This window comes from Alexandromys fortis, unplaced genomic scaffold (assembly GCF_014885135.2).
Source record: "Alexandromys fortis isolate MF-2015 unplaced genomic scaffold, M_Fortis_MF-2015_v1.1 scaffold_6, whole genome shotgun sequence".
Classification (NCBI taxonomy): Eukaryota; Metazoa; Chordata; class Mammalia; order Rodentia; family Cricetidae; genus Alexandromys; species Alexandromys fortis.
In genome coordinates this window covers 7483065-7501504 of record NW_026067902.1, presented here as the reverse complement: position 1 = coordinate 7501504, position 18440 = coordinate 7483065, and the positions used below count along the sequence as shown (strand labels likewise).

The following is an 18440-nucleotide window of genomic DNA, read 5'->3' as shown; positions in this document are numbered from 1 at the left end:
GGAAAGGAAAGGAAAGGAAAGGAAAGGAAAGGAAAGGAAAGGAAAGGAAAGGAAAGGAAAGGAAAGGAAAGGAAAGGAAAGGAAAGGAAAGGAAAGGAAAGGAGGGAGGGAGGAAAGAGTGTGTGCGCACACACGAACACACGCACAGAAATTTTTCACCCAATTACTAACATGAAGCTGCTCCTTAGCACTCTAAACCTTTACCTCTACTGACCTTCTGTGAACAGGGATGTCACCCACACAGGACTTCTAAGCCAGTGCATTAGAAACTAAGGTAAAGACTGAACGTCCCTAAATACAGAGCACGTCTGCTAAGACATTTATAAATGTTACTGTTGTTGGACAGGCCACCCAGGCCCCACACTGAACTCATGATTTCCCTCGTACGGGCTTCATATGTTGGCAGGCTCGCCCAAACTCTCCTAACCTTCTGAGCTAACCCCACCACCTCCGACCAGGGCAGTGCTGGAGGACAGGCACTCACCCTCAGCTTGCTCTTTCTTATAACACTTAACAACTGTGACACAAAAGCCACCTGCTGAGACCTTCTTCACCCTCACAGGCCAGCTGCACCCATCCTGAGCCCTCCCCTGCCCTGGTTCCCAGGAATGATCACCCCTGCAATGCCGAGTCTGGGCTCAACTGCAGCTGTGAAGGAAAGCCTGCTCTCAGGGTGAGGGATTACCCAAGAGCAGAGCCCAATCTCGGAGGACAACTCTTGCACCTGGGGTTTCTCGAAGATGTAGCTTCTTCTTCGGGAGAAACACATGACAAGGCTGGGTGGGAGGGAGCTAAGGAGCAATGCTGATTCCCTTGGAGACAAGCGGTTTCCTGCTCCCACAGGGGCCCTGGGGTTGAAGAACACCAGGGAGTTGCCCAGTGACACGGGTGTTAGCACTAGTCAAAAGGCCCTGCCCCCTCCAGGGAGGAAGAGTGACCTCACAGGTTAAGACATACGTGGGCAATACACTCATCATGTAATACTAAGTGGGGTCTAGGTGGTACCAGCAGCATCCACCACACCCTGGCAGGCACTAGAAACAGCTTTGTCTGAAAAGTGTGCACTCTTTGCTTGAGGTCATTAAGTAACTAGATACATGTCTGCCTTCAATGTGTTTGGGTCAAACTCTCTCTAGTCTCTGCACAAGCCTGCTAGTCACTCAAGGAGAGGCTTACTACCTAGTTCAGCCCTCGACAAAGCTGAAGGCACAGAAATAAGTTGGCCGAAACCTGCAGTCACTGTGGATTCTAGGAATAGTAAGAATCTCACAGGATGGGCCATCCTGAAAGGGTGACAGTCATTGGTGGGAGATGTGTCCTAAAGCAAACCACTCTGATCCCCTCGAGTCATGACCACTACAAGGGCCAGAGCCCAGACTGTGGGGACCTAACACCAGGCTGCTTGACTATGCAGACTTTTACCATTGCGGGTCTCTTTAACATAGTGGGGTGGTGACTGAGCCCAGCCAGCTATGGCTGCACAGCCAGGCTTTTGCCCTGGTTACATTACCAACCCATGTCTGGAATTAAACACTCCTGGTTTGGCCATAGTAAAACAACTGCCCATCCAAGGCAAGCCTGGCACTCTGAGCAGCCGGGTGGTAGGATGGAGACAGACCTGCCAGTGATGGCATTATCACTGACCTTCCAAGAAGTCTCCCTCTTCCTTTCCACAAGCCTGGCTCACAGGCATTTCCAGCCTCTCACACCATGCTCCACAGAGTCAGTGAGGGGCTGCTCAAGCCTGAGAAACTCACAGGCCCAGTTTCCCATGAGAAGAGCAAAGGCCAGGCCTAAAGAAGCCCCTGGAGCTGAGAAAGGTCACAGCTCCATCCAAAGACAGTGGGATCCCTCTCTTCCTAGTCTGTCTCTTCCTGACTTTCTTACCCCCTGTGGTCAGGGGGCCCAGAAGTTGGCTCTAGCTCTGTTCCAGCCCTGAGAGACTATCTCTCCTGTTTGCCCACTGGAAAGGCCCAGGGGAGAAAAGCAGGTCCAGGACAGAGGGGAGGACCCTGGTGGGACAGCCCACAGCGAGGCAGATGAAGAGTACCCTTTGGGGGCTGTGGCTGTTTTCCTCTCCCAACCTGTCTTCCTGGATGTGTAGCTGGAACCTGGCCCTGCCTTACCCCCACCTCAGCAACCATGAAAGGACTCAGTGCACAGCACCCATGGGTCAGGGAACAGGACAGGAAGGGGAGTGTTTCAAAAAACCACGATGTTCAGGCCACAACAAAAACCAATGATTAGCAGCGTCTTTGGGAGTCTCTCCAGGTCAAGCCAGCATAGATCCGGGGAAGAGCCACTGTGAAATCTGATAAAGTGCTGTGTAGACCCAGGACAACACCAAATGTATTTCGAACAGGGAGGAGCAGTGCCGTCTAAAAAAGAACTGGCATTTAGCATCCCTCCCTGTGACTTCTGCTTCCAGGGAGAGAGGAGGTGACAGGACATCTCTAGGGATCACGCACGCGCGGAGCTGGTGCAAACACCTCTTCTTGCAAACTAGAAGGGAGGAAGTCTGCCCCGGGCTCTTGTCTGATGCAAAGGAAATGCTCGCTAGAGGCCACAGCTTCCCCTTTGGGGACTGGTCTTTACCCCTCCTCTGTGCCCCCAGCCCTCTCTAAGAGCAATCGCACAGTGCTTCATACTATAAAGACTAACTGGTGCGGCCACTTGAGATACCCAGCTTTGTGGAGGAGCCGGGTCGGAGAGAAGATGGTGACAAGCCCTCTGTGCTCCAGGCCCCTGCTAACAGGGCAGGAAGAAGGGCTACTGGCAAACAGGAAGCCCCAGCCCCATTGCACCACTCAAGGAAGCAGACTTGAGCTATGGGCTGAGGCCCTGCCAAGATCTACAGATGTCAGGAGATTCCACACAGTGGCTACCAACTCGGTAGGAGCAAACTCAGGTTTCAAAGCCTTCACCTCCGTCTAAATGCCTCGATCAACGGAGGGCCCACTTCCTGGCCAGGCTGAGTCCTTTCTGAGACTTGTTTATTCTCCATCCTTCCTCAGCTGACTTCCCTCCTTTGCACACGGCACCTGAGCGCCCTGGCGGCACACAGCGCCACGCGGAGGGCTGGAGCTGAGCTGTGGTCAAAGCGTGCCACACAAAGCTTTACTCTTTTCACTCTTTAAACATTTTAGAAAGTGCGTCATTAGGAGAGAGCACCTTCAGACCTTGGCGGTCACGATGAGACCTTGAGGTGGGTACAAACTGGGAAGAGCCGGGTATCTTCCGGCCACATCCGGTCCTGAGGAGGAGAACGCCTGAAGCCTTAGCAGTGCTAGGAGAGATAAAATGGGGAAGCAGGAGAGTTTGTGACCAAGGACAGCATGGGGGTGTGAGAATGGGGGAGGTGGGAGACAACGCGAGATTCTGACTATAAGGAAAATGTGTTGACCCACACACACCAGAGAAGAATGGAAGGTCCAAGGTTCGAGGACTGTCTCGGGTCACACAGAGTCCAGGCTTCCTAGTGCAGGACTAGCTGAGATGGTCTTAGCAAGTGAAACAATGCAGGCTGAATCTGGCACCAGTCAACAGAGGCTGGGAGTCTTGGGGTAAGGGAAGTGGTCCAGCAAACCGACTGGAGGAAAGGCAGACCCATAAGAGCCAGGCCCAGGGCAGAGCATAGAGATCCTTGTCCAGGACCTCGGGCCTGGCAATCCCAGTCATGGATCCTCAGTCAAAGCAACTGTCCAGAGAATAAACCACTTTTCTTTATCACAAACCCCACATTCTGTCCCTCACCCTCACCCCTACTCTCAGAAATAAGCCTCCACTACTAGCAAAGGCCCGGGTCCCCATCCAAGCCACCTCACTCCCACGGACCCCTGGGCAGATGCAGAACTGAGCCGCCACAAGGGGCTGGGCTGGGATTCCCCTACCAGAGGGGGCGGCAAAGCCCAGTTCCATCCACAACACCCGGGCCTCTCACTCAGGCCCTGAACATTCAGGTCTGAATTCCCCCAGCCCAGCTACTGCAGAACATTTCAGGAAGTGACTCGGAGGCAATGGCCCCAAGCACCTGCTTCCTGCTCCACATCGGCTGGGGCTGGCCAAGCGAGTGACGGGAGGGAGCCACCCTGAGACACCTAGACAGTCGGCCTGGCCAGGAGAGCAGCCTGTTTACAGAGGGACATCCCTTGGGCATCCGAAAGGATTTGTCTTTCTCAGTGGATGTTTATAGAAGGAAACTCAGAGGCCCTTCATCTCTTATGAGGAAACAAAGGCCACGGTGCACACTAAAAAAAGGCACGGAAGGAAGTAAAAACTCTGTACGGGTATAGGTGTTTAAGAGAGGGTGTGTGTAAAGACAGACATGGCAGTGTGCGTGTGTGGGGTGTTATGGGGTGTGGAATGAGGGTAAGGGAGCTGTGTGTGGTGTGTATGTATGGGTGTATGCATGGGGAAGGGGGTATCTAGGGTACTATGTGTCAGCGTTTTCCCTTGCCACACCACATTCAATACAGAATACAATACAATATTGTATAATACAGAATTCAATACAATAAAGGGATTTCTCCCACCAGCAAGTAGCAATCGGTTCTGAACATCTAGTGCCCCCTAAGCCAGCTAAGTCCTGCCATTAGCTATCTTGGAGGCAGCATCAGGTCTCATAGGTTAGGAACTCAATGCCCTAAGCCATGCCCTCCCTTCATATGTCTGTCACAAGACCCAGGCTGGAAGCTGTGCTTCTGACCAGCTGGGTGGCGACCAGTCAGGATCCACAACCCCCGCTCCCGTCTGGCTAGTTTGCAGGGCAGCTCACAGCACTCAGGGAAGTGCTTACACTCGCAGGCTGGCTGTAAAGCATATCACGTGGCTTGGAGATGAGGGGCACGGTCTGGGAGACCTGTGCCTGCTTCCACGCCCTCTGTGGGTGCCAGGCCCCAATAATGCTCTAAACCCTATCCATCCCTTTGAGCACGGAGACCTCCCTACACAGGTATGCCTGAAGGATCAACAGCTGGATTGGACCGCGATTGGATGAAAAGGGTCTGATCCAGTGCCTGAGCCCTAGGTGAGGACAGAAGCAAGGGCCCCTGCGTCTTGGCCTCTCTGCTCAGCAGGTCCCCTTCCAAGGAGCAAGACCACTTTGGAATAAGGAAGCTGTGTCACCCACTATAAGACGAGGTAGATGAAAAAACTCAGACTGGCTCAAGAGGAACAGAGTCTTAGGATGCTGGTCCTCACCGCCCCCTGCACCCCATTATATACAGACCCAGGAGGGAAGAACTTAGCCACAAGTCCATGGAGCCCCTCTGTCACCATGCAGAGGGGCCCTGCCCCAGTGTACGTATTTCAGCCCCCACTGTGAACTAACACTCAACCATGACAGAAATTTCCTGGGATTGGTTTGCCTCAAAGTGGTCAGAGGGTGCTGGGGAGACAACATTGACCCCAGCGGAGTGAACAAGAGGAGACACTCTCACCCTGCGTGTCTCAAAAGCAAGGACTATTTTATAGGGTAGTTTAGATGTCTTCCCTAGAAGGCCAATTGAACTTCCTTCTGGTCCAGTGTTTGGCCCTCCCTGCCCATCGTCAGGCTGGCCCTCCAGCTCAGCAGACCTACCAACTGACCCCAGCAGGTAAGGAAGGGCCGCCTCTGGTTTCCTCCCATGATAGGTTTCTGTGAGGGCCAAACGTCCTGTTTACAGCGTGGTTTCCAAGTCTCTGGCCATACTGAGACTCACCTCTGACTTCACATCCCCTTCCTGAAGGGAACCCCACATGGCTTCCTTTTTTGGTGCTATAAGCTGAGAATCTGAACTTTGTATACTCAAATCTCGGGGTTTCCTCCACTTCTCACCTTGAAAGTCAAAAGGGTTGAAAATCAAAAGCCAGGATGGCTGACTCCCTTTATCTCCAGAGCCCACAGGTCCCCTGGACTAGAGGAAAAGGCCTCCAGGCAGACAGCCCTAACAGGGTATTTCAGCCACCTCTTAAACATAATGACCAACCATGAACACAGGAAAACTCAGGTCATACAGCTGATCTCTGGGGTTTCCACAGCATCCCGTGGGAAATCCTCCACAGCAGCACAGTCACACCTGCTCTGCCTGCCCCGTCATGGGTGGACCAGCCCTACAAGGAAATCAGCACCATGAGACACAGAGACTCTTCAAAGTCCTCAGTGGCGGTTTGTATAGAATCGGCTTCACAGTCCCCAGTGCCTGGGATCTAAAGGGAGTTTCCCACCGGGCAGATAAAAAGGCAGAACCAGGTACAGAGACTTCCTACGAAGCTTCCCAGACCCACCTTTGGTCAATACAGTGAAGGCTCATGGACCCAACAAGACCTCCCTTAGCAAGAATCTCAAGGCTTTCATCCTAGATCATGGCCTCCTAGAAAAGCATCCTGACCCATTCAGTGACCCTGCAGTACCTGAATAGAGCCACAAGACCTGGCTTCCCAGCCCTGGGCACCACATCCTCCTATCTACCTTCACCTCAGCTCCAGTTCAAAGTACACACACGTTTGCTGGACCTGCCCCTATACCACAGCGGTCCCTCCCGGGGGCAGCACAGCGATTCTCACCCGAATGGCCCCATGGTCAAGGTCATCCTGCACAGGACTTCGTAAAGAGGGTACCCATACTTTCAGCTATTACTTAATTCCTCAGAATACCTGAAGCTTCGTGGACCCCACCAACTAGAGTCCCCTTGTGCCCCAGGCCATGTTGTGATCAAAGCATCAACAGGCATACTCATGGTCTCCATGAGGGGCATTCAGCAAGTCCAGGTCAGCCACAGGGTTTGGGACACACACACACAAATGCTTAAAATAGAAAAGCCGGGAGTCCATATTTAATGAAGCTGGTCTCAACAACCCCAACAGTGAATCTCACTCAGCAGATGACAGCTACTGACTGACCCAACTTCCCAATCACCACCCACACAGATGATCCTGGTGTGAGACGGTTCAGCAGAAGGGGTTTGAGACACAGCAGCTAGCAACCATCAAATCCAGCTATGCTCAGCTCCCACCAGCAGGGCTGTACACCTCAGCTCCAATCATCTACCTCCACCCTTCTAGGCTGAGATGGGGTGGGAGTGTGACACCTGTCCCAGGTCAGCTCTGCATGAAACAAACCACAGACACCAAATACCACACCTCTCTCCCAGGGCTTTCCTCACTATTATACAAACAGCATACACATTTTGCTTGTTAATATGGAGAGTGCTTTTTTTTAATCTAGATAAAATTTTAAAATATATATTTCCCTTACTTAACATTGGTTTTTAAAGAACTGTTTTCCAGATTTTATTGCTTTCAGTTTTGTCCAAAGTATTTTTCAAATAATATAAAAGAAAGCACTTTTATTTCCTTTTTTTTTATTTCCTATTTTTTTTAAAAATAGGGATAAGCAGGAAGTTTAGTAGCCATAAAAGGACAAATATTGAATGATCCCATTTATATAGGGGCTACCTAAAATAGGCAAATTCGTGGACAACCTGTAGAACAGCAATAATCAGGGACGGGGAGAGCAGGGAGTAGGCATGACTATTTAAGGGGTACAGCATCTATTTAGAGAGACAAATATTCTGGAATATTTAGTGACAGTGATCCTACAAGATTACACATGGATTTGCTGACAGTAAATTTACACATAAAAAACATCAAAGGGGGCTGGAGAGATGGCTCAGAGATTAAGAGCATTGCCTGCTCTTCCAAAGGTCCTGAGTTCAATTCCCAGCAACCACATGGTGGCTCACAACCATCTGTAGAGGGGTCTGGTGCCCTCTTCTGGCCTGCAGGCATACACACAGACAGAATATTGTATACATAATAAATAAATATTTAATAAAAAAAAACATCAAAGGGATAATGTAAAGTTATTACACATAAAAAAAAGAAGATTGGAAATCAAGAGCTCCCCAAATTCTGCCACGTAGAGAGACCTGCCATCAGTGCATTGCCATCCATCCTTGCAGACATAAACCTAAAGGGGATGTTTCACAAAAGTGGTACCCTGCCTGGTAGCTTCCTTCTTAGAAATACATAGCATCTGTCCATGTTTACAGGTGCACATCCGTAACCCTTACTTTTGAAGCCACATGACATTCCATACCATAATTAACTAACTCGGGATTGTAGGCATCGTAAACAATGACTCAAGGGATGTCCCCAAGCACTTGTTCAATTATATCCTTGGTGGCATGCCCAGTCAGGGGCTCTCTCCCATTGGAAGACTGTCCGGTGAGCAGAGAAGAGTAAGCTACTTCAAGGATGCAAAAGATAAAAATTGTCTTACAGAAACTTTGCTCTCCACGTGGCTTCTTAGAAACTGCACAGTGCTCAGGAAGTTAGACTGTCTTCCACAGAGGGCATGTTTACCTCCCCTCCCAGGCCTTCTCTGTCCTTGAATCTTGCATGGGCCATGAAAGGCAGAGAGGGTTATCCTGGGTCAATGTCCACTGAACTTCTTATCCAGCAGGAGACCCTAACACCCCTTGAGGGTGCCCAGGGATGCACGCCCACGAGGATGTACAAATGCTTTTGCAAACCATTTTGTTGCTCAAGACTTTGGTCTTGAGTAGATGTTTAAACATTTTCTTAAAATGCAATAGACCCTTCCTAAAGGAACCAGGGGCTAGAAGGGACACATGAAACCACCTAATCCCTTGCCTTTGAGATGAGGAAGTGAGGCCCAGAAAGACTTGGCATAAATGTCTCAGTAACCATCGTAGGGCCCTAGAGCTGTCTCACATGGTGATTCAAACAAGTCAGAGCGAATTTTGGACACCCAGGACAGTCATGATCCTCTCTGTGTGTAGGAGGATTGAACGTGAGATCACTGGGGTATATCCCAGCTCAGTTGTGGCCAAAGGGTTCACACAACTCGTGTCTTGCCAACTTAGTGTTCAATGGCACCACACTGATGGCTAAAAGCCAGCCATGAGAAGCTATTCTGCTGAAACAGGTGAGTGCCCAAAGCAAGGCTTTCCCATGCCCCACTTCTGACAACTAGCCATTCCAATGCTACAATGTATCACTGGTCACAACCGAGCTATGCCCAAGCTGTGGACCTCCATTTCTCACCAAACAGCTTCTCTTTCTAACCCTAGTTCCCCATGCTCCACCATCACAATGCTCTCAGATCCAGCACCGCCTCCTGCTTATGAATCAAAGAACTAGAAAACGTTTTCCTGAACGCTTGCTGTGTGCCAGGCTCTTTTCTGACAGTAGGTGACATTTTCCTGTCTTCAGAATATCACTAGGGGATAGTTATTAGAATTTCCATCTTATGATTGGGGATCACAAGGCTTTAAATGAATTTTAAACTAAAACCAAAGTCTGTTTTAGGTGGATTTCCCCCAGAAGCAGAGGCAAGAATTCAAGTTCAAGTGCCAGGGGCATGGGTATGTAAGCCAAGAAGGGGGAAATAGAGCGATGGACAGCCCAGTGGTTAAGAGCACTGGCTGCTCTCTAGGCCAGGTTCGATTTCTACCATCTACATGGAAATTCACAACCATGTGTAACCCCAGTTTCAGGAAAACCAATGCCCTTATCTGACCTCTGTGGGCACCAAGCGTCACATGGTGCAATCCATACATGCAGGTACTCACAGAATAAAAATAAGTCAGAGAGAGAGAGAGAGAGAGAGAGAGAGAGAGAGAGAGAGAGAGAGAGAGAGAGAGAGATTGTGAGTTGTTTGAAAGTGTCCCAAGAAGGAACCCTAGACACAGCACAGGGCACGTCCCAAGGTAGTCCCATCAGAGTGAGAAAACTGAGGTCATTTCTATAGCTTCTCCCATCAGTCACTGGTGGGAGAACAAACCAGCCAATGACACAAAAGGAGGACACTGACCAGATCTACATGGCCCATACCCTACAGCTAAAAGGTGACAGGAAGGAAGACAAACTCCCAACCCATTATACCCATAAAACGGAGCAGTTAACTAAGCCAACTCGGCTGAGTGCCAACCACTGGTAAAACCACACAGTGATGGACTATGCGTGTTCTGTCAATCACTTTGGGTTGACACAGCCAAAGAAAGCACAGAGTATCTTTCTGTCAGTTGTTCAGTTCTGGAAGTCGTTAGAGTCAGCCAAACGGCCTTCACTCTCTGGTTTAGCCACAGTTGGTTTGAGCAGGCGTTCCCAGCAGCCCACACTACTAGCCTGAGCAGCTGCATCGAGCTGTGCTTACAGGTGCTGGTGTCTTTATCCAGGGATGACCAGCCGTGGCCCACTGGATGGAACCTAAGCATGTCCATGTTTATTGCACCTACTGCTCCACCCACTAAGACCACAGCCATGTCCTCTGTGGATATGCAAACTGGCAGTCACAGGCTTAAGTGGGGAGCTTACCCTGCCTTGAGGACTTTAAAAGATTCTTCTAGGAGTTAGCTGGGCAGTGGTGGCACATGACTTTAGCCTTTAGTCCCAGCACTCGGGAGACAGAGGTAGGAGGATGTCAGTGAGTTCAAGGCCACCCTGGTCTACACAGTGAGTTTCCAAGACAGCCAGTGCTACAGAGAGAAACAAAATACAACACAAAAGAAAGAAACAAAATAAAACTTCTGGGAGGCAGGGAGGTGTTTATAGGTGACAGTGTGTCATTGGGGTAAATAAATGGAGCGCACTGTGAAGGACGTCAGGACGTCCGTAGTGGGAAGCGGCATGAAGGATACTGCCTTGGCATTATAAACACAGCTAGGGCAGCTCTCAGCAGCTAAGACTTGAGACCAGAGGCAGGACATCTTTCGTTCCAAGCACACGACAAGACTTGGGCAGTTTTTCACCTGAGGAGAGGAGAGAAAGCTTGGGCAGGCCCTAAGGCTGTTCTTAGGAATACCCCCACCCCAGTCCCTCTCAGCCTTTCCTTAGGACTCTGGCAGCCACAGTCTGCACTATCCACTGCCATCTCCCCCAAGCTGGGAGGGCACTTCCTGCCTAAGAATCCCAAAGAGGACTAAAGGCAGCAATCAGCTCAGGTTCTTTTGTGATTGGACAGCGGGTCTCCTTTCAGGCTAGTCCCAGAGTCCAGCCCAAATGAGAAGTAGAGAAGTCAAAGTACCGACCCTCGGCACCTCTAGCCAGGATCTTTAGCCGTCTCTAAGTAACTTGCACACAGTGCCAGACAAGGAGCCTGGCTCTGAGGCATCAGCAAAGAAGTCAAAGAGAAATCAGGGGGCCTCTGAGACGCTGCAGATGAACCCAAACATCAGAATGAGGAAGGAAACTGAAAACAAGGTGTGGCATCTACTGCCCTCCCCCTAAAATACCACAAAACGGAAACAAAGCGGGCACCTCTAAAGAGAAGTCACACTGAGATGGAGGGAGGTGTGCTGTGGAGGTCAGGAGCTCTGGGACACCGCCCTGGGCAAAGTCAGAATAATGCTGGCTGCAGAAAACACAGGTGCAAGTTCAGAGCATGCGCTGACCAACCTGGTCCACCCCACAGATGTGGGTGTGGGATCTTGGATCCCCTGGTCTTCCAGCTGGGTTTCTCAAGGCTACTCCCTCATCATTTGCATTGGAACCCCATATTTTGTTGCCCCCCCCCCGCACTCTTCTATTCGGCAACGAAGGAATGGGTGTGGCTTCCCATAACCCCCAGCACAGGCAATCCCAAATGCTACCAGTCCATATCCCTCAGTGGCCAGGTGGATTTCCCACAGTTTCCTCTACAGGGCAAGAAGCATGCTTATTTGCAGACTAAGGTCATCTCTCCAAGCTCAGCCATCATTACATGCTCCCCTCTACCTTCCTGAGACCCACTAGACGGTAGCAGGTCCCAAGAATCGGGTTTTTGCCCAAAGGAGAAAACTGTCCACATGCCCACACTCGACAGCCCTACTCTAGGGCCTCTGAGCGCAAATGGGCACCGCTCAGGAAGACACCACAGTTAGTCCCCTAGGACAGAAAGCAAGGAAGGGGACAAGGGAGGGAAGGGGGGCATTCTTCTCAAACTCAGTATAGCTTGGTTTCTTTAACCCTCAGACCACCTGTAGAAAAGTTTCCCCTTAACAAATGCGGATTGAAAGTATGACAAATTAACCTCAGACTCCTCGTTCACGTGCTCTTCCAAAAAAAAAAAAAAAAATCCCCTGGCTGAATCTGAAGGCTGTTTATAAGAACTGTGAACTGTGATTCTAATTCTTTTTCTTTCTCTTCCCGCCCCCCCCCACCCCGCCCCAGGATCAATACCGCAGGGGCAGAGCCCGCTCTGACTAGTTATCATTTGTCCACCGCTTCCTCACGCAGGAATCTTCCTCGGGGTGGGGGTGGGGGGAGCGCTTACCGTAACCCTTGCCTCTGTTCTCAGGGCGAAGTGTTTCTAACCCCCTGGTTTCTGGACGCTTGGGACTAAAGCGAGAGCAGCGTTGTGAAGCCTGGCGCTGAGCTTGCCACTGAAGCACAGGACTGCTGTGGCCGGTCCAGAGCTGTCCCTGTCCGGACACCACCACTCCGCTGTCTCCAGCACGCTCTCGGGTAGAGCCGGGTGCAGAGTAAGCACTGTAGACGCTCAAGTGGCCGGGCCGCCTTTTGAAAGCACCTGCCTAGCCCGGCCTCCAGCGACCTCAGGAGGGGTCACGAAACTCGGTAGCGGGAAGTGCGCCTAAGCACTGCGTGCCCTGAAACTCTGAAGGCCAAGGCGGGCAGGGCTCGTCCGGGGCCGACGACACGACCCCCGCCCCGGGAGCCAGGGGGCGCACAACAGTCCGAACCTCCCCTAAGCTACCCAGGCCTGCACCTGCTATCCCGCTTCACTTCGCTAGGGAGTTCGGGGAGGGGGACACTTCCCTGCCATTGCATCAGGGGTCCACCGCTGGAAAAACCTCAAGGGGTTAGAGCGGCAGAATGAACTCTAAGCCACAACTTTCTACCCGGGGAAAACGAGTGGGCTGGGGCGCCCGCCTGCACTACTCATGGGACAGCACCTTGTGGCTCAGGGGGACGGTTGGCGAGCCGGGGGCAAGAGAGACTCAGGGGCCGGGCCAAAGGCCTCTGTGGGAAAACTTTGGGATGGGTAGTGGGAGGTGGGGGCAGGACCACCGGCGCCCGCACCTTGCGTCTGCATCCCGCTCCAGTACCCGGCTCCTCGCGCCCCGCGCCCTGTGTCTTGCCTGCGTCCCGGACCAGCTGCATCCGCGCGCGCCGCAGGGGTTGGAAAGTGGGGGCGCCGCTGCGGGGGTGGGGGGTGCTCCAGAGTGCTTGGCCAGCGATCCGCGAGACCGGCTTGCTTGGGCCGGGCTGGGCGGCGACAGCGCGGCTGGGGGCGGGCGTCCCGCCCTCCTGGCCCCTCCGCCCCGCCTCCCCGAGCTCTGCCTTTATCTGCCGATCCCTGACCAACCCACCCGTCACCCTTGTAGCTCTCCTCTACCCACCCCTCTTCTCTCGCCTTTCTTCCCTCCTCTCCCTCCCCCTCTAGGGGGTGGAGCTTCTCCCCTCCCAACAAGACAGACAATGCTGTGACTTCTCGCCCCCCCCCCCCAGCTCTCCGCTCCCCCAGCTCGCGCGGGCTGCCCGCGTTTCTTCCGGACGGGTTGGAGTGGATGAGGAGGGGGCGGGAAGCCAGGGTGAAGAGGATAAGGTGGCTCCTCTCACCCTATTGAGCCTGCCCTCTGCAAGCAGCGTGGAGATTTGGCCCAGACCCTAAGGCTCGCCTGGCACAGTGACAGTTCCAGGGAGCAGCCCGCCTAGAGAATGCAGATTTCCTAGCAGAGGATGTGCAGTTAGCGGGGTGGGGTGGTGTTTCTTTTCTAACACCCGGCCTCCGTTACCAAAGGGCTTGAGCGCTAAAGGGTAAGTGGGCCCCTTCGACTTCACAGGCCGGCAGACGTGACAGTAATGTGAAGGAAGTCAAGTTTCTTTGTCCATCCCCCGCCTCCTCCTCTTCTCCATCTTTAGACCTCTGGAGAACCTAGTGCATAAAAGGAAGCACCCAGCTGCGGATTCTATAACCTCCCACCAAAATTCTGTCTATACATCCCCGACCTTGCAGTGGATCCCCAAGCCAAAGAGGAAGGGAACGATAACCTAACAGTTAAAGAAAGGGAAGCCAAACCCAATATGCCATGCCAACCAGCGCATCCCGTCTGCCTGGAAGCCAGATATTCTCTACTAAACTCATTGTTTGGATCTTGGAATGTGTCTCCCATAGAAACAATGTTATAAACGGCGATCCTTTCCCAGACCAGCCGCAAATTTGCTGAACCCAAAGCGCAGCTGTGGGGTGGTGCTGGAAACGGCCCCACTGTACTGAACAAGAAATCTACTCATCAGTTTTTTCTAGTGTGAAAAAATGGATAAATGCATCTAGTTCTTTCTCCTTAAGCTATAAACACAAACCTGCTCCACGAATTTCTCTGTATGGAGCCATGGCTGTGTACTAGGTAAGCGGCTTTCCTTCCCAGGTACCAGGACCCCAGGTGGAATGGACTCAAAGGATATGGGCGTTTCTCAGGTTAGAACCCCAGGGAGAACTGAGTAAATCTCCAGGAAGCCTTCTCCGAGGGTTCTTTTATCCCTTCTAACCTGGCCTTCCATGACCTCAGAAACGGGACAAAGGTTAGCCATGACTCCTACCAGCAGGGCTCTGGCTTTGCTATTCCAGAAGGCTGTAAGTACCGCTAGGATCCCACTGAGTCAAGTGGCCACCTTATAACCAATCATTTAGCTTCCCTCCAGTTAGGGGGACACTCCTAATGCTGGAAGTACTGATCCTTGGCCCTGTTTAAATCCAAATCTGCCAGGCCTGGCGGCATACAAGAACAATCCCAGTGCTCGGTGGATTGGGACAAGACTGAATTTGAGACCATCCTGTGCTCCACAGAGAGACCTTTACAAAGCACCTCAGCAAAAACAGTTGAGTAGATATCTGAAACGAGGTTCACTGAAAACCTTGTTCTAATAGTCTTTCTTCCATATTGAAGCCACAGAAGAGAAGAACGGTCTGCCATCCTCCCAGAGAGACAGAGATGATGCATCTGGTCTGGAGGTATTGTTTCTCAATAGGAAACACACATTGAATTTTACCACCACCACCACCACCAAACACCACCACCATCACCACCACCAAACACCACCACCACCACCACCACCACCAAACATCACCACCATCACCACCACCAAACACCACCACCATCACCACCACCAAACACCATCATCACCACCACCACTACCACCACTTTATATTGGACATAAATCTTCAAGGAGATACAGTGCATTACAGAGAAATGAGGAAGTGGAAACAAGGCCTACCCTGAGGACCCAGTCACATCTGGGCGAGCCTCCGGCAGGGGAAGCTGACTAAAAATCCTTTTGAGAGATGAAAAGGGCCCCCTCTGGGGGATTATTCTCACGCTAAGAAAAGAACAAAAGAAGTTGGGCCCAGAAACAGAGCCTTAGCTGGCAGAAGAGGTTGAATGGTCAGAGACCCCACAGAGCCTCGCTTTGTGGACTCTCCTGCTGAGGAAGGCTGAAGGGACAACAGGCCACCATCTGGCTTGATATTTCCCAGGAAGGGGAAGGTGGAGTGTGCAGTGGCCACAGTGACTCCCCTGCTAGACATGCTCTGCCCTCTGAAGCTGGCTGCATTTCTTCCAGGACGTCCCACCCAAAGGACTCCTGTCTTTCAGGGCTGAGTTCTTGTCCTCAGTGGGTGTAGCCTTCACAGTGCTTCCTATAAGGCAGGAGTTAGTGCTGCTCATGGGCTCCTATTTTGAACCTTTGGTCTCCTCTGAGGGTGCTGTTTTGAGGAAGTCTGAAGGTAGGGACTAGCTGCCGGAAGTAGGACATTGAGTGCCTTAGAAGGCGACAACCCTGTCTATTTTCTATCTGCTTCCTGTCTTAGAGGAGCTGCAGAATTGTCTTTGTCACAGATCCTCACTGCCAAGCTTCCTTGCCCCAGATCACTCCTTCCTAAGGCTGCTTGGGCCAGGCATTAGGGTCACAGTGATGAAGAGTGGGTGCCCCGGTTGTTTCTTTGAATGGCCTGTTTATCCTTCCACTTTTGGTCACCTGGATGTAGCCACTCAACCTCAGACCAGGAGACAAAAAAAAAAAAAAGTTTTTGTTTACAAATTATCAGTCTCAGGTACTCTGTTATAGCAAACAGGAACCGGGGTAAGATGCCAAGCCAGGGGCTAGAGAGACAGTTCCCTGCCTAAGTTCAGAACTCTGGATTTGTTTATGACTTTTTCAAGGGACCTCTGGGACCCACCCAGCCTTCCCTGTGCCCCCAGAACTCCACCCATGTGGTGCAGTGGTCTTTTCCCATGGCTCAAGTCTGAACGAGCTGGCGAGTTTTAGATTAACAGCTGTTAGCCTGACCCCATTTGTTCTCACAGGCTGGAGAGACCCAGAGAAATCTGAGAAGTAAAGATTTTGTCAGGGAACTCTCCCAGTGTACCTTTCACGGTGCTCTCTTAATTAAGAGTCCCCTTTTCCATGGTGTCTAAAATATTTATACGGCACAGTATCTGGAACCATCCTTGGGGACAGAAAAGGGGAGCAGCTCAGAGCTCCTAATCACTCCCATACAGCAGATCTCGCTAGATGTCCACCGTTCTCTTGAAACACAGATGGATCTGGTAGGAAGCGAAGAAAGCAAAGAGCCATGGGTAGATCACCTGGAATTGTTCACACCCCCAAAATATGTCTCCTTTCCCAGGAAGTATTTGGGAAGAAGCCTGAAGCCTAAACTCAGAAGTCGCCCCGCTAAACAACACGCTTTATCACGCACACAGACCCGAACTGTTTCAAAGCAGAGGGAATGAGCCATAGAATTTTCCTAGGGATCGTTTCAAGTTTCCTTGGCCCAAGGTTAGCTCCTACTGAAGTTTCCCGTCTCCTTGGAACAGCCTTCCTTGGTGTGAGCCCATGCAAATGGAATGAGCACTCCCAGTTGTACCAGCGTTCATTTGTAAGACATCAGCGGTGTGCAGGCCACTGTTTGGAAGGTGAAGGACAGGAAAAAGCAAGTGTCGTGAAGCCAAGAGCCTGCTAAGAAGCATCTTGTACAAGAATGCATTAGTGGGAACAGAACAGACTTACAGAAATCAGTCCACCTCGCCATTCACTTATCAAAACAAAAGCCGCGTGAGCCAGCCTATATGAAGAGTGACTTCAAAGAACCCAGGCCCCAGTGAAGGAAATGAAACAGGTCCAGAGGGCTGTCTCTCACGGGCCCTTGCCTCCCCGGCCCTCTCGCTTCATCCCTGCTTTGTACACTTCCTCCTCTCCACTCTGCTCCCAGTTTGTGACTAACAGTAACCTTTGCCCCAGTATCTATGTAGGATTAAAGATCTGTATCCACGGTCGGCTCACTCCGACTCTAAGTGCCATCAGTGTGATCAGACATGAGATAGGCCAGTGTCCCCGTGAGGATGAGGGGTAAGCAGAAGGGGAAATAATTTTGAATCTCTGGGGAAGTTTGTTGGTTTTCTGTTTGGGCTTTTTGAAACAGGGTCTCACGTAGCATAGGCTGGCCCAAAGTTGCTATGTAGCTGAGGCTGGTCTCAAATTCCTGATCCTCTGGAGTGCTAGGATGATTGGCATGCACTGCCACACCTGGTTTAGGAGTATAGGCGTGTGCCTACGACTTGCTGAACTCTCACATGTTGGCCCTTCTACCCAGGTTTGCGGTCAGGTTCTACCGGCCTGGCACCCTGAATATCTCTGAGAGATCCTGGAGTCAGGCTCTCTCATACTCCTCATGCCTTCCCAGGTGCTGTCTTCCTCCATTACTCCCTTACCACTCTCTTCCCTTGCTGCTCCCTCCCATGGTGTTGTTAATAGTCATCTGGGAAGATTTTGCCCAGTGGTATAGCCCACATAAGTGCCTACCTACCGTCCTTTGGCCTCTGACATTAAGCATACAATCTAAGGGATTTTTTTATACATATGTTTCTTTTTAAATTTTTATTTATTTTTAATTTTATGCATGAGTATTTTTGCTTGAATGTACATCTGTGCACCACGTGTATGCCTAGCACCCATGGAAGCCAAAAGAGGACACTGAATCCCTTGAAACTGGAGTTACAGACAGTTGTGAGCTGCCACGTGAGTGCTGGGAACTGAACCTCAGTCATCCGGAGGAGCAGCCATGCTCTCAACTGTTGAAGCACCTCCCCAACTCCGATAGTTACACACACAGGGGCTTCTTAACTCTCAAAACTTTGCTCAAGTACCACCTTCCCTGGGGAGGGCCTCTGCCACCTTTCCTAATTACTACCGTGCAGTTGGTTGTTTTTCACTCTTCGCTGTTTGGGGGCCACCACCCAGCTTCCAAATAAACATATGGAGTCTTTCTCTTTCTTATGAATTCCCGACCTCAGGGTGGCTTATTTGTAGCCAGCTTTTCTTAAATTATCCCATCTACCTTTTGCCTCTGGGCTTTTATCGTTCTCTATTCTTTTTTGTTGTTGGTTGGTTGGTTGGTTGGTTGGTTGGTTGGTTGGTTGGTTGGTTTGTGAGACAGG

General features: G+C 51.2%; 1 protein-coding gene across 3 annotated transcripts in view; it reads right to left on the bottom strand.

Annotated features, from left to right (window-relative positions):
* The window catches only part of Rassf2 (Ras association domain family member 2), a 39022-nt gene extending 25748 nt beyond the window's left edge, over window positions 1-13274 (bottom strand). Inside the window, exon 1 of one of the 3 annotated variants that reach the window (XM_050134286.1) lies at window positions 13024-13274. The gene's annotated coding sequence lies outside the window, so the exon portion shown is untranslated. Of the gene's footprint in view, window positions 1-12256; window positions 12689-13023 lie in introns of those variants that run through there. The other 2 variants (XM_050134287.1, XM_050134288.1) reach the window with 2 other exon arrangements.
* Between the last annotated feature and the right edge of the window lie 5166 nt (window positions 13275-18440).